This window comes from Canis lupus, chromosome 2 (genome assembly GCF_048164855.1).
Source record: "Canis lupus baileyi chromosome 2, mCanLup2.hap1, whole genome shotgun sequence".
NCBI classification, from domain to species: domain Eukaryota; kingdom Metazoa; phylum Chordata; class Mammalia; order Carnivora; family Canidae; genus Canis; species Canis lupus.
The window spans coordinates 23,886,964-23,899,037 of record NC_132839.1 but is presented as its reverse complement, the minus strand read 5'-3'; the positions used below and the strand labels follow the sequence as shown (position 1 = coordinate 23,899,037).

At 32.5% G+C, this 12,074-nt stretch overlaps 1 long non-coding RNA gene across 3 annotated transcripts in view; it reads left to right on the top strand.

The window, feature by feature from the left end:
- Nucleotides 1-12,074, top strand: part of LOC140614086 (uncharacterized) — a 205,359-nt gene that overhangs the window by 152,526 nt on the left and 40,759 nt on the right. Inside the window, exon 5 of one of the 3 annotated variants that reach the window (XR_012014992.1) lies at nt 11,744-11,828. The exons of the other annotated variants lie outside the window; for them this stretch is intronic. This is a non-coding gene — a long non-coding RNA (uncharacterized lncRNA). The remainder of the gene's footprint in view (nt 1-11,743; nt 11,829-12,074) is intronic. 3 annotated transcript variants of the gene reach the window in all.

Below are 12,074 nucleotides of genomic sequence, written 5' to 3'. Positions count from 1 at the left end.
CTAGTAAAGCAGTTCTAGGAGATAAGTTTATAGGAAGAAATGCCTATATTGAAGAGTGTCTGGGTGGCACATTTGGTTAAGTGTCTGACTCTTTTTTTTTTTTTTTTTTAAGTGTCTGACTCTTGATTTTGGCCCAGGCCGTTATCTCATGGTCATGAGATTGAGTCCCGTGTCATGTTTCATGTTCAGTGCAGAGCTTGCTTAAGACTCTCTCCATCTCCCTCTGCCTCTCTCCCTATGTGCACTCTCTTTCTCTCAAATAAATAAACAAAACTTTTTTTTTAAAAATGTCTATATTGAGAAGAACGATCTCAAATAAACAATCTAACTTTATACCTCAAGGGACCAGAAAAAAGAAAAAGTTAACCCAAACTTAGCAGAAGGAAATAACAAAGATCAGAGCATAAATACACAGATATCAGAAAAAGATTGTTTTGTGTAAAGATGAACAAAATTGACAAACCTTCAGCTAGACTAAGAAAAAAAGGAAGAAGTTTCGAATAAAACCAGACATGAAGGAAGAGACAGTGATACAAAGAATAACAGATGAGTAAGAACAACATATGCAAATGTAATACAAAGGATCATAAGAGATGACTAAGAATAATTATATGCCAATATATTCCTATCTTAGGTAAATTAAATCAAAACGGATTATAGACTTAAAAAATGGATTAAAGACTTAAGACCTGAAACTTTAAAAGTCCCAGAAGGAAACATAGGAAATTAGCTCCTTGGACATTGGTCTTGGCAGGTTTTTTTTGGATATGACACAAAAGGCATGAGCAACTAAAAATAAAATTAATGGATAGGATTACATCAAACTAAAAAGTTTTTGCACAGCAAAAAATTTCATCAAGTAAGTGAAAAGTCAACTACAGAATGGGATAAAATATACAAATCACATATCTGATAAGTGGTAAACATCCAAAATATATTTGAAAATATATTTTGATATATTTTAATATCAAAAATATAATTCAATAGCAAAAAAAATACAAAATCCAATTTAAAAAAAATGGGCAGAGAAACTGAAATTACATTTTACCAAATAAGACATACAAATGACTAACAGGCATATAAAAAGGTTCTCAATATCAGTAATCTTCAGGGAAATGCAAATCAAATCCACAGTGAAATATCACCTCATACCTGTTCGGTTGTCTATTATCAAGAAGACATGATATAACAGAAGCTATCTAGGATTTGCAAGAGGAATCCTTGTGCACTATTGGTAGAAATGTAAATTGGTGCAACTTCTATGGAACACAATGTAGATTCCAAAAAAAATTAGAATTAGAACTACCATATGTTCCATCAAACCTATTTTGTTTATGTATTCAAAGGGAATGAAAGCAGGACATCCAAGAGGTATCTGCATCCCCATGTTCATGGCAACAGTATTCACCTTAGCTAAGAGTTGAAAACAACCTAAGTGCCCATCAACAAATGAATGGGTAAAAAAGATGTGAGATACCCACACACTCTAGAGTATTATTTAGGCATGAAAAAGAAGGAAATCTTGCCATTTGCAACAACATGTGTGGGCACTGAGGGTATTATGCTAAGAAAAATAAATCAAAGAGAGAAAGACAAATGCTGCATGACTTCACTTATATGTGGGACCTAAAAACACTAAACTCTTAGAAACAGAGATTATAAAAGGGTGGTTACTAGGGGCTGTGGGGTTAGGGAAATGGGAAGATATTGGTCAAATTGTATAAACTTCCAGGTTCATGATAGTAAGTTCTGGGGACCTAATGTACATCACGGTGATTATAGTTAATAAGACTGTATTATATACTTGAAAGTTGCCAAGAGAGTAAATCTTAAATGTTCTCACCTTAGAAAAAGAAGTGGTAATTATGTAATGAAATGGAGGTGTTAGCTGACAGTACAGTGGTAATCATATTTCAGTATGTAAGTGTATCAAATCAACATGCTGCATACTTTAAACAATGTTATATGTCAATTACTTCTCACTAAAGCTATAATATATATAATAAATGTGATACACGTATAAAACCAGGAAAACTGGAAAAAGAAAATTCTGTTAAATTTAAGTTACTATTCTTAACCATAATTAGCCATCATAAACAGACTTTTAAGATGTTTCCTGTAGATGAGGGAATCTCTCCATCTTTTCAATTCATCTTATTTCCACTATATTGGACCTTAATGACAGAAGTTTCTAGAGAAATTATTGTATATATTAGATCTTACATGGATATAACTAACAGAGATTTGTTCATTGGATTTTGGCATACTAGAATTAGAAAACCTTGTAAACATTAAGAGAGCTAAATTTAAGAAAAAGGTATACTGTGTATTTCTATGAAGAAACAAACCTCAGTGAACACTTGTTTTAGAATTATATTCCTGTCTTATAAATAAATGTCATTTAAGAAAATTTGGATATTTGGGCACCTGGGTGGCTCTGTGGTTGAGCATTTGTCTTCAGCTCAGGTCATGATCTTGGGATCCTGGGGATCAAGTCCCACATCAGGCTTCCCATCAGATCCTGCTTCTCCCTCTGCCTATGTCTCTGCCTCTCTCTGTGTCTCTCATGAATAAATAAATAAAAATCTTAAAAACAAAGAAAATTGGATATTTTAGAAATACTTCCATCTTGAAGGGATTATGTCAAAAAAAAAAAAAAAGGACAACTGTAACCTATTGTTACACTTTCTTAATGTAATGGACCAAGATTAATGAGTTAGGACGTTTCCAGTGTCATATTTATTTTGTTAATACCCAAGGCAAGATCACTAAAATTTCTTAATATATTATTACATGATATGTATCATCACAAAATTTAGAATGCGGGGACCCCTGGGTGGCTCAGCGGTTTAGCACTGCCTTCAGCCCAGGGTGTGATCCTGGAGACCCGGGATCGAGTCCCACGTTGGGCTCCCTGCATGGAGCCTGCTTCTCCCTCTGCCTGTGTCTCTCCTCTCTCTCTCTGTGTCTCTCATGAATAAATAAATAAAATCTTTTAAAAAATTAGAATGTATTTATATCCCCTCTCATATGGCTAGTTTATGTTGATTTAAAATTCAGTACTACAATCAGAAGAAATACTTTGAGAATTAATTACACATGCCAGAGAAATAGCAGCAACCACTGAATATTAGTTAGACCACTTCCCAGGTACAATTATAGAATGCACATTAGAATATACAAGCCTCTATCTAGTCCAGAGGAGAGGTCTCACTGGGAATATAAGAAATTGGTTCTGAGAATCAAGCCTTGGGCATGCCAATAATTATAACACAATAATCATTGCTGTGTTTTGCATTTTTAGTATTCTATATTATTCACTTTCAATAGGAAAATTTGAAGAGTTCACTACACATACCTAATTGCTGTTGCTTCCTGGAAAACCACTTTTTTGGTGAAATTATTCTCTCCAATTTTAACTTTAACTTTTTAAATCCAGAAGCATGTTACAATGTGCTCATATTAATGGTAAAATTAAATTACAATATTAATTTTGAAATTATTAAGAAGGAAAAAGATATTGCATAGTTCATTTGTAGTTTGTCTTATTTAGGCCTTGCAGCATAGACATTTATTAATTTTAAAACCTTTTTATATCCATTATGTGACTTGTATAATAGGTAACTATATCCATGAAGCCATTACCAGTTTCCAGCATCCTCAGGGATTTTTCATCTCATATAAATGATCAGAAGTTAAATGCTTTTAATTGAACATTTGAGGCTCTTTCTACATGAGATTTCCTTTTTTCTATCTGGGTATCCTAGTGCAAACAATAACAACAAACCCGTGTGGAAGTGTAGCCAATCATAGAGGAGGGGACTCTTAAAATATGCTTCCTTGGAAGGAATGTGCCCTTTTAAAAGGGTTATTCTGAATTTGTTAATCATATCCCTTTGTTTTCTTTTTTTTTTTTTTAAGATTTTATTTATATGAAAGAGAGTATGCATGAGCTGGGGGGAGGGGCAGAGGGAGAGAAAGCCGCAGACTCCCCATTGAGCAGGGAGCCCAAGTGGGGCTTGATCCTAGGACCCTGAGATCATGACTTGAGCCCCAGGCAGCTGCTTGACTGAACGTACTGAGCACCCAGGTGCCCTACTCTTTGTTTTGTTTGTATAATTTACCTGTTTCTGAACTGTAAATAAATAGGATTACAAAACAAAACAAAACTGAGTTACTTTGGGAAGTTCAGCTTATAGTTTTGAAACATAAAAGAAAAGAAAAAAAATCTGGAAGTTAATCAGTCTTTCAAGACCTCAGAAATAGCATCTTAAATAAAAGCAGCTAATTTTACAAAGCCCTTACTGGTACTAATCATTGTTCTAAACTCGTAACAGACATGATTTCCTTTAATCTTTATAACACCCTGTACCATAGGTTTTTGGAGATAGGCCAGTAATTCAAAGACCATCTTGTAAAGAAATTAAAAGTAATTAAATTTAAAATACAGACACTAGCACTATGTATTTTCATTTTCAGCATGGTAATGAGTTAGTGTTATCATTTATAAGAAATACATTATTTAAATATGTTAAAATATGTATTTTTATTAAAAGGAACCTAAATATATTCTTTGAGAAAAATTATTATTTATTTATTATTTTATCAGAAGTCGATTATAAAATATATTTTAATTAAAAATGAAATATATATGTGAGTAAATAGACGCAAGGAGTGGTAGTAAACAAACAAACAAAAAACAGTGGAAACAATGGGAGAGATGAGTTATCAGAAATGATACTACTATTTATAAAAGTCATGTGACCTTAAGAAATGGTACTCATATGAAGGAACTGCAAGGTTTTCTCAAATTCATAGACCCCTAGATTTAAACAAGGATAGTCATTAACATATCTGGGGAACAAATGATTTGGAAATTTAATTATGTAGTATAGAAAACTATGTTATTACAGATTTCATTTGGAGAATGAAGAATTGGATAAGTACAACTTAAATATAAGAATTTTGGATTACAGATCCATCTCGTTTGAGTTATAAAGTCATTGATGTGGAATAAGAAAAAACAAGATTCAATTATACAGTTAGAATAACCTAAAGAAAAAAAAAAAAAAGAATAACCTAAAGAGTCTTGGCAGCAGCAAGGATTTTTAGGCAACCTCAATTGTATTCACCAAGCCTAAATTGCTTGAAATTATATAGCTATTATCTTAGGAGACTAACATCTTTTCAGGCCATAAAAATATGTAAGTCTAGAAATATTTAGAAGAGTCACAACTCTCTGTTAATATTGCTGCATGTTGGGGCGCCTGGGTGGTGCAGTCAGTTAAGCATCCAATTCAGTTTCAGTTCAGGTCCTGATCTCAATGTTATGTGATAAAGTCCCACATCAGGCTCCATGCTCAGCACAGAATCTGCTTGGGATTCTCTCTCCTTCTATCTCTGCCCCTCTCATGCTCTCTCTCTCTATCAATCAAATAAATAAATAAATCTTAAAAAAAGAAACCCTTGCACCTTTAATGATTTTCACTTTAAACAACTGTAATGGGTAGCCCGGATGGCTCAGTGGTTTAGCACCATCTTCAGCCCAGGGTGTGATCCTGGAGACCAGGGATCGAGTCCCACATCGGGCTCCCTGCATGGAGCCTGTTTCTCCCTGCCTGTGTCTCTGCCTCTCTCTCTCTCTGTGTCTTTCATAAATAAAATCTTAAAAAAAAATAAAATAAAATAAGCAGCTGTAAAAGTGTGTACTCTTTTGTGACTGTTTCTTTCATTTAATACCTAAGAGTAATGAGTGTACAAAAATAGTCATAGAATTTTTATTAATAATGGACAAAATAGAAATATGTCTCTCAAGATAAAAATTAAAGAAAAAATGTGGTAAATCCATACAGGATACTCAGAGAACTAATAGGCAATATCTTGGAGTAATCTTACAGACATGCTGTTTTATGTAGAAACTTACTAATTAATACATCATCCAGATGTATTTGGGAGACCTCAAATTTTATCATATCTACAAGTTTAGTTGAGAAGAACTGGAGCTGTTTCATAGGCTACTGCAGGTTCCACAGCCAGGACAGATCCATCTGCCTATTACCTAAAGCACAGATGAGTGTAACTCCTCCTGGGTCCCTTGGTATATAGAGCCCACTATATGATTTCCTCAAAGGCACTTTTGTCCATGAATGGATGCTAAATTTTTGTTGTTCTAGAGTAGCAGGGGCAACCAAGGAATGTCTTTTGCCACCACTGACTTTGCTGGCATCACCTTCCAGTTTTTTCTTTACTCTTGAAAAATCATTGTCATCGAAACCTGCCATACCATTAAAATATGAAAAATTAATATTCCTTAAGCATTTTTCCTAAACACTGCAACAATAAACTCAATTACCTGGGTCCTTCTACTCCTAAATGATAGGGAAGCATACTGCAATCTGTTGGTTCATAATTTAGAAATTAATTTTGGTTCCACATGACTAAGAACAATTGGTTCTTACAGTGAACACAATGATTATGTTTGCTAGAAATGTAGCATCATAGTTATCTCTGCTTCTATCAGATTAGGAAAATGATCTTGTCAAGGCTGTGGCTTCCCACCTCTTGTTTTTATTTTCTTGGTAATTTGTAAAATGTTCTATTGTTAACCAGTCCATCTGGTTCAAGTACTTTTTTTTTTTCTTTACATGTCCTTTTTACAGATCATTGACACTGAATAGATTGTTTCGAGTTTATGTGACTACTCAGACTGAATTAGAGAAATGGCAAGATCCATGAGAGATCATTTTATCCTACCAGATAGGACTATACATAAACTATCATAGTAAGACTGTTATGAATACTTAAAATTTTTGAGAAACAACAACCAAAGATTTTTTTAAATTTGAACTTAAGCTATATTCCTTACATGGCTTAGACAAATTTTTTTATCCTTTTGTAATTTGCATAATCCTCAATTTTGAATTGGTCCACATACCTAAAACTGGTTTTATGGTTTTGGTCTTGACATATTATTTCTCCATAGTTTTATCTTTGATTTATCCCTCTACAAGTATGCTTCTGATGATACCTGTACCATGCTATCTTTTGATTAAAAAATAAAACACTATTCCCTGCTAATGTGGCTACTCGGTAAGCCACTCAAATAAGCCAGCTGACTCCTTCCCATGATCACTACACACTCAATGACACCTGGAAACCTGTTTTATAGGAATAAATAGTTTTATATATAGTTACATATAAAAAGAAAAATATAAGAATTTGAGTTGAACTGGATCATTTCAAATATTAAAAATGAAAAATCAAGTAAAATAAAAATAAGCAGGAGTAAAGCATAACTTTCAATTATTATTTTTACTTGCTTAATTATACATGCAATGAATTCAAATCTCCAGCTTCCTACTCATATTTATTTATATTTCTAATTTCAAAGTTTAATCCAATAAATAATTTATATCTTTAACATTACAATATTATTATTTTTTTAGAAGAAAGGGACATCTCTCCACTGGAATTTTAAACATTTTTTCTGATTCTAACCAATTTCAAACATATTTTTAACATTTAATATAACATTTTATAAGTCTTAAAACCGTGTTTTGAAGCTCCTTCTTGTATTTTTTTATTAAAAGGAGTTAATTGCTAAATAAATGCTTTAAAGTTCTTCCTATATATGCCTGCCAGTGACTGTGATGCTAGGTAGACAATGCATAGTCATTGCTTCCAGCTTTACTGAGCTATAAATGACAAAATTGTAAGATATTTAAAGTGTGCAATGTGATGATTTGATATGTATATGCATTGTGATAGGATCTCCATTTGGTGATATGCCATTATTGATATATTTTTTCCATTTTATGTTATGAAATCTTTCTCATTCATTTAGTGAAACAGTTTCACTGAAAAGAAAAGTAGCTATATCTTTGCCTATTTATTCCTACCAAAATTTTAAAAATCACTTAACATATGCTTAATTGTGAGTTTCTGTAAAATAAAATAAAATGACCTATTTGTGGTAAGTATTTCTAAAAATTAATTCAGGTGACAATTAACTGAAATGTTTTCTTATAGATTAAAGAATTACTCCTTCAACAGATAATCATGGCTCTATGTCTCTAGCATTGCAGAAATACTCTGAGGCTTGGACTATGATAGTCCAGAGCTCTACTAAACAAGTATGGACAAGAATGGGGAAAAATATCGGAACTTAAAAAAATAGTTTGATTTGCACAAAAATTAGTTCTTTACTAATTAGCTAGTTAATCAGGATCACAGACTACTCTGAAAAGTCTCCAGGCATCCAAAATATCTATACACATCTGGTAGAGTTATCCATGATTACTGTATTCTAGGTTGACTGTCCATGTTATGATCTTCCCAATTTCCTGTTCATATTCTGTGTGCTGACATTTAGATGTGTGCTGCATTCCCAGGGCTTACAGCTATTTCCTTAGGCCATACAGTAGAGATAAAATAAAAAGGGAAGGTATTGTGATATAGATTTAGAGGAACACTGTACTAAAATCCAAAAAAAGCAGTAAAATGCTGATCTTAATATTGATTAATATGTGATCTTGGTTGAGATATAGAACATTTGAGTTATGTTTTCCAAAATAGAAGTAATGTAACTTTTCTCATATAATATTTTAAAGATTACATGAAACAATGAATGTGAAAGCCCCTAGGTCAAAAATAATGAAGAACATAGTAATTCTTCCTCACTGAAATTTATATTATTTTAGACTTTTATTCTCTAGCTAAAATTCTGAAAAAGTATTTATCACTGTCCCTGATAACTCATCTGTGTGAGCATTTGACAACCTATTGAAATAAGCTCTTCCACTGACATGTATCACTTTCTGAGAAGTAGAGAAAATATTTGAAACTTCCAGAGCACAAGGGTGGCAGTACTTGATTTATTTGTTCTTTGGCCTTTACAGAGTCACTTTAGTAGAGAAATTCATGTAACTTAAAAGAACTAATGATTCCCCCTAAATTGATAACAGATTACTTAAAATCTGGAAAACATGATCTGTTGTTTTACTTACTTTTCCATTGTTCTTAATAACTAGAAATTTATCAGCATAAAAGAGGAACATCTTAAAATATATATGTATGTATATGTAAATATATTTCATTTTATGTCTTTATATATTCCAAAAAGGTCCTACTTTAATTCTCTCTATATATATGTGTGTATGCATGTATCTATATAAAATAATGTCTGCATACACACACAAACAAAAAACATAAAGATACTCTTACAACATGCTCTGCCAAAAAAAAGGACATTTTAGAAAGTATGTCATGCTATGATTTATGCTGTTATAACACATAATATTGTTATGCATACAAATTTTTTGAATAAAAATAAATTTCACATGTCATCTCTCATGTCCAGTGAAATTGCCTAATATATTGACAATATGGCATAATGTTTACGATTAAGTTTTTCTAGTTTTGGATGATGTTAATTCTAAAATTAGTTCTTATATTGAGGAAAAAAACATAGTTAAATATTAGGCTTATACATTTGGCAACTTTCAGTAAGACTTTGTGACTGATACTTATTAACAATACTCATTTAGATCAAAATAATATAAGAAAATATTTTTTACTTGATAGAAACAAACACCCATTCATTGACAGTAGTGATTCTTTCCTTTAAACATATTTGCTATAGAAAAGGCATGACTCCAGTGGTCTGACCCTGTGAACAATCTCTACCTAAATTTTAGGGGTGCTTAAGTGGCTCAGTGGTTCAGCATCTGCCTTCACCCGCGATCGAGTCCTGCATCAGGCTCCCTCAAGGAGCCTGCTTCTCCCTCTGCCTGTCTCTGCCTCTTTCTCTGTGTATCTCATGAATAAATAAATAAAATGTTTAAAAAAAAACAGCAATACAAATCTTCTATATGTAAGTAGGTAATGGCTTTGTCACTTATATGCAATTATATAAAGTATATTTTTCATACTAAATTAATATGTTCCAGCCAGAGAACAATAACAATTTGAGTGCAAGAACTACTACCTAGAAGTAGATCTCCCTTTTGAATGAAACAATTTGTTGAAAAAAGCCTCATTCAAGAAGTTTTCTATATATAAATAGTTGTTATTGAAGCTAATACCGTGAGCATACTATGTACAAGTCCCTATGTTAAAATAAATATTAATTCAACACATTAGTATTTCCAAATTATAGATGAAGTCACTGAGAGGAGATGAAATAATAATCCTACTGCAATGCATACACTAATTGTACTCAGTAGCTTTATGAGTATTTCTGTAAAGCAACCAGATAAACCCTACGATTATCACTCTTCAGTAACAAGGAAGTTTGTCTCTCAGGCACTCTTCTTCAAGCTTTGATTAAATTGTCTAAACCTATTTTAGGTAATATACAATAATTTTATGTGGAACCCACTGAATAGATGAAGGGGGAACAGTTGTGTCAGAACTCAACATATTCTTGCCTATCCTGGTGATCCTGTTTTACTGCGTACAGATGAATTTCTTAGAAAATGATCTACCTTGTTTCTAAGAATGGGCTCTGGTGAATTCTCCCTTAAGAAGAAAATGAAGTGTTTCTGTTGAAAATAAATTTTAAATTCTGCTAATAGATAAAAATAGAATAGTGCATATAAATGCACTATAGTTATTTCTGTAACAATTTATTCAACTTTCAGACAGCCAAAGTAGTTTGGCTTTAGGAGACCCTTTGGCTAAGGAAATCTAAAATATTATTTTAATTTTTCTTTAAATATTGCTACAAACATTTTTAATTTAAGTTTATTCACTTTATTATTTGTATTTTGATGAATTTAAGATAAAATGATTACAAAATAGCCTTAAATGTTACAAAATTCCTTAAGAATGGGACGTGTCAAAAAAAAAAAAAAGAATGGGATGTGTTAGTAAAACAAATAAATAAAAAACTGTAACTTCCTAACAGGCTTGAAAGCATTTCAGAAAGCAATTCCTGAAAAAAAAAAAAAAAAAAAAAAGAGTGACTCAAATGGTAATGTAAGTCCAGTATGAAGTGTTGCAAAAACCTGCCTCCTGGCATGGAGCCTGCTTCTCCCTCTGCCTGTGTTTCTGCCTCTCTCTCTCTCTCTCTGTCTATCGTAAATAAATAAAATCTTAAAAACAAACAAACAAAAAAAACCTCCTGCCTTTTAGGAATTTCCCTCTCCTTGTGGTCTGCTCTGTGATCCTTGACTTATGGCTTTATGTCCTGAAAATGATGGATAATTTACAAATGTTAAGAGAAATAAATCGTGTGCTTACCTATTATATTAATACAGAATAATTTAAAAAATCTTGTTAAGATTTTAAAGTCTTATCATTTTAATATTTTCACCTATCCATGGAGATCTTTCCCTCTATCTTTTCACTGCACCCTAACCCTGACTGTACCCAAAAGGTACATGCTTTCAGTGGGCAAACACCTTAACAGCCAAGGGCTGTTAGAAAAATATTCAATATTAGAGTAGATTGATAACACTTTAAACTCATGATCACAATTTCAAATTAGCACTCAACAGTGCTACAGTGTACAGTTATACTGCTACGTTTTTTTCTCAGTTCAGTGCCCTATTCTCCACAGCAGTGATTCGGAAAGTTGTGGTCCATGGACGAGCAAAATCTGCACCAACTTTGAACCTGTCATAAATGCAAATTATTCATTTCATACAAGTCTACTAAATAAAAAATTCTGGGCCCCTAGCCCGTATCTTCAAATGTGACTGCTTTGGTAACAGCTCTTGACTTCATGTTTCTTGTGCTTCAGATGCATATTTCCATTTACATACTGAAGAAGGCCTGTATGATATCTCATGAATATCTTCAAAATAGTGTATCAAAGTGTCTTTTCTGTGAGTGTCTTGCCTTATGCACTGCTATTGCTGTTATGTAAGCCTCTCCTAATATAACGTGACTATCATTCTTAAAGCTTCTCTCTCCCTTTTCCAATGCTTCATTGTTCATCGGTCTTATAAATATTAACCCCAGATACATGTGTAGCAAACCTCCACACTTCTCCAGTATCATTACTGCTTTCATAACTTAGCCCTACATAACATTTTCCTGATATATTCCATTGCTTTAAATATGGTTTTATT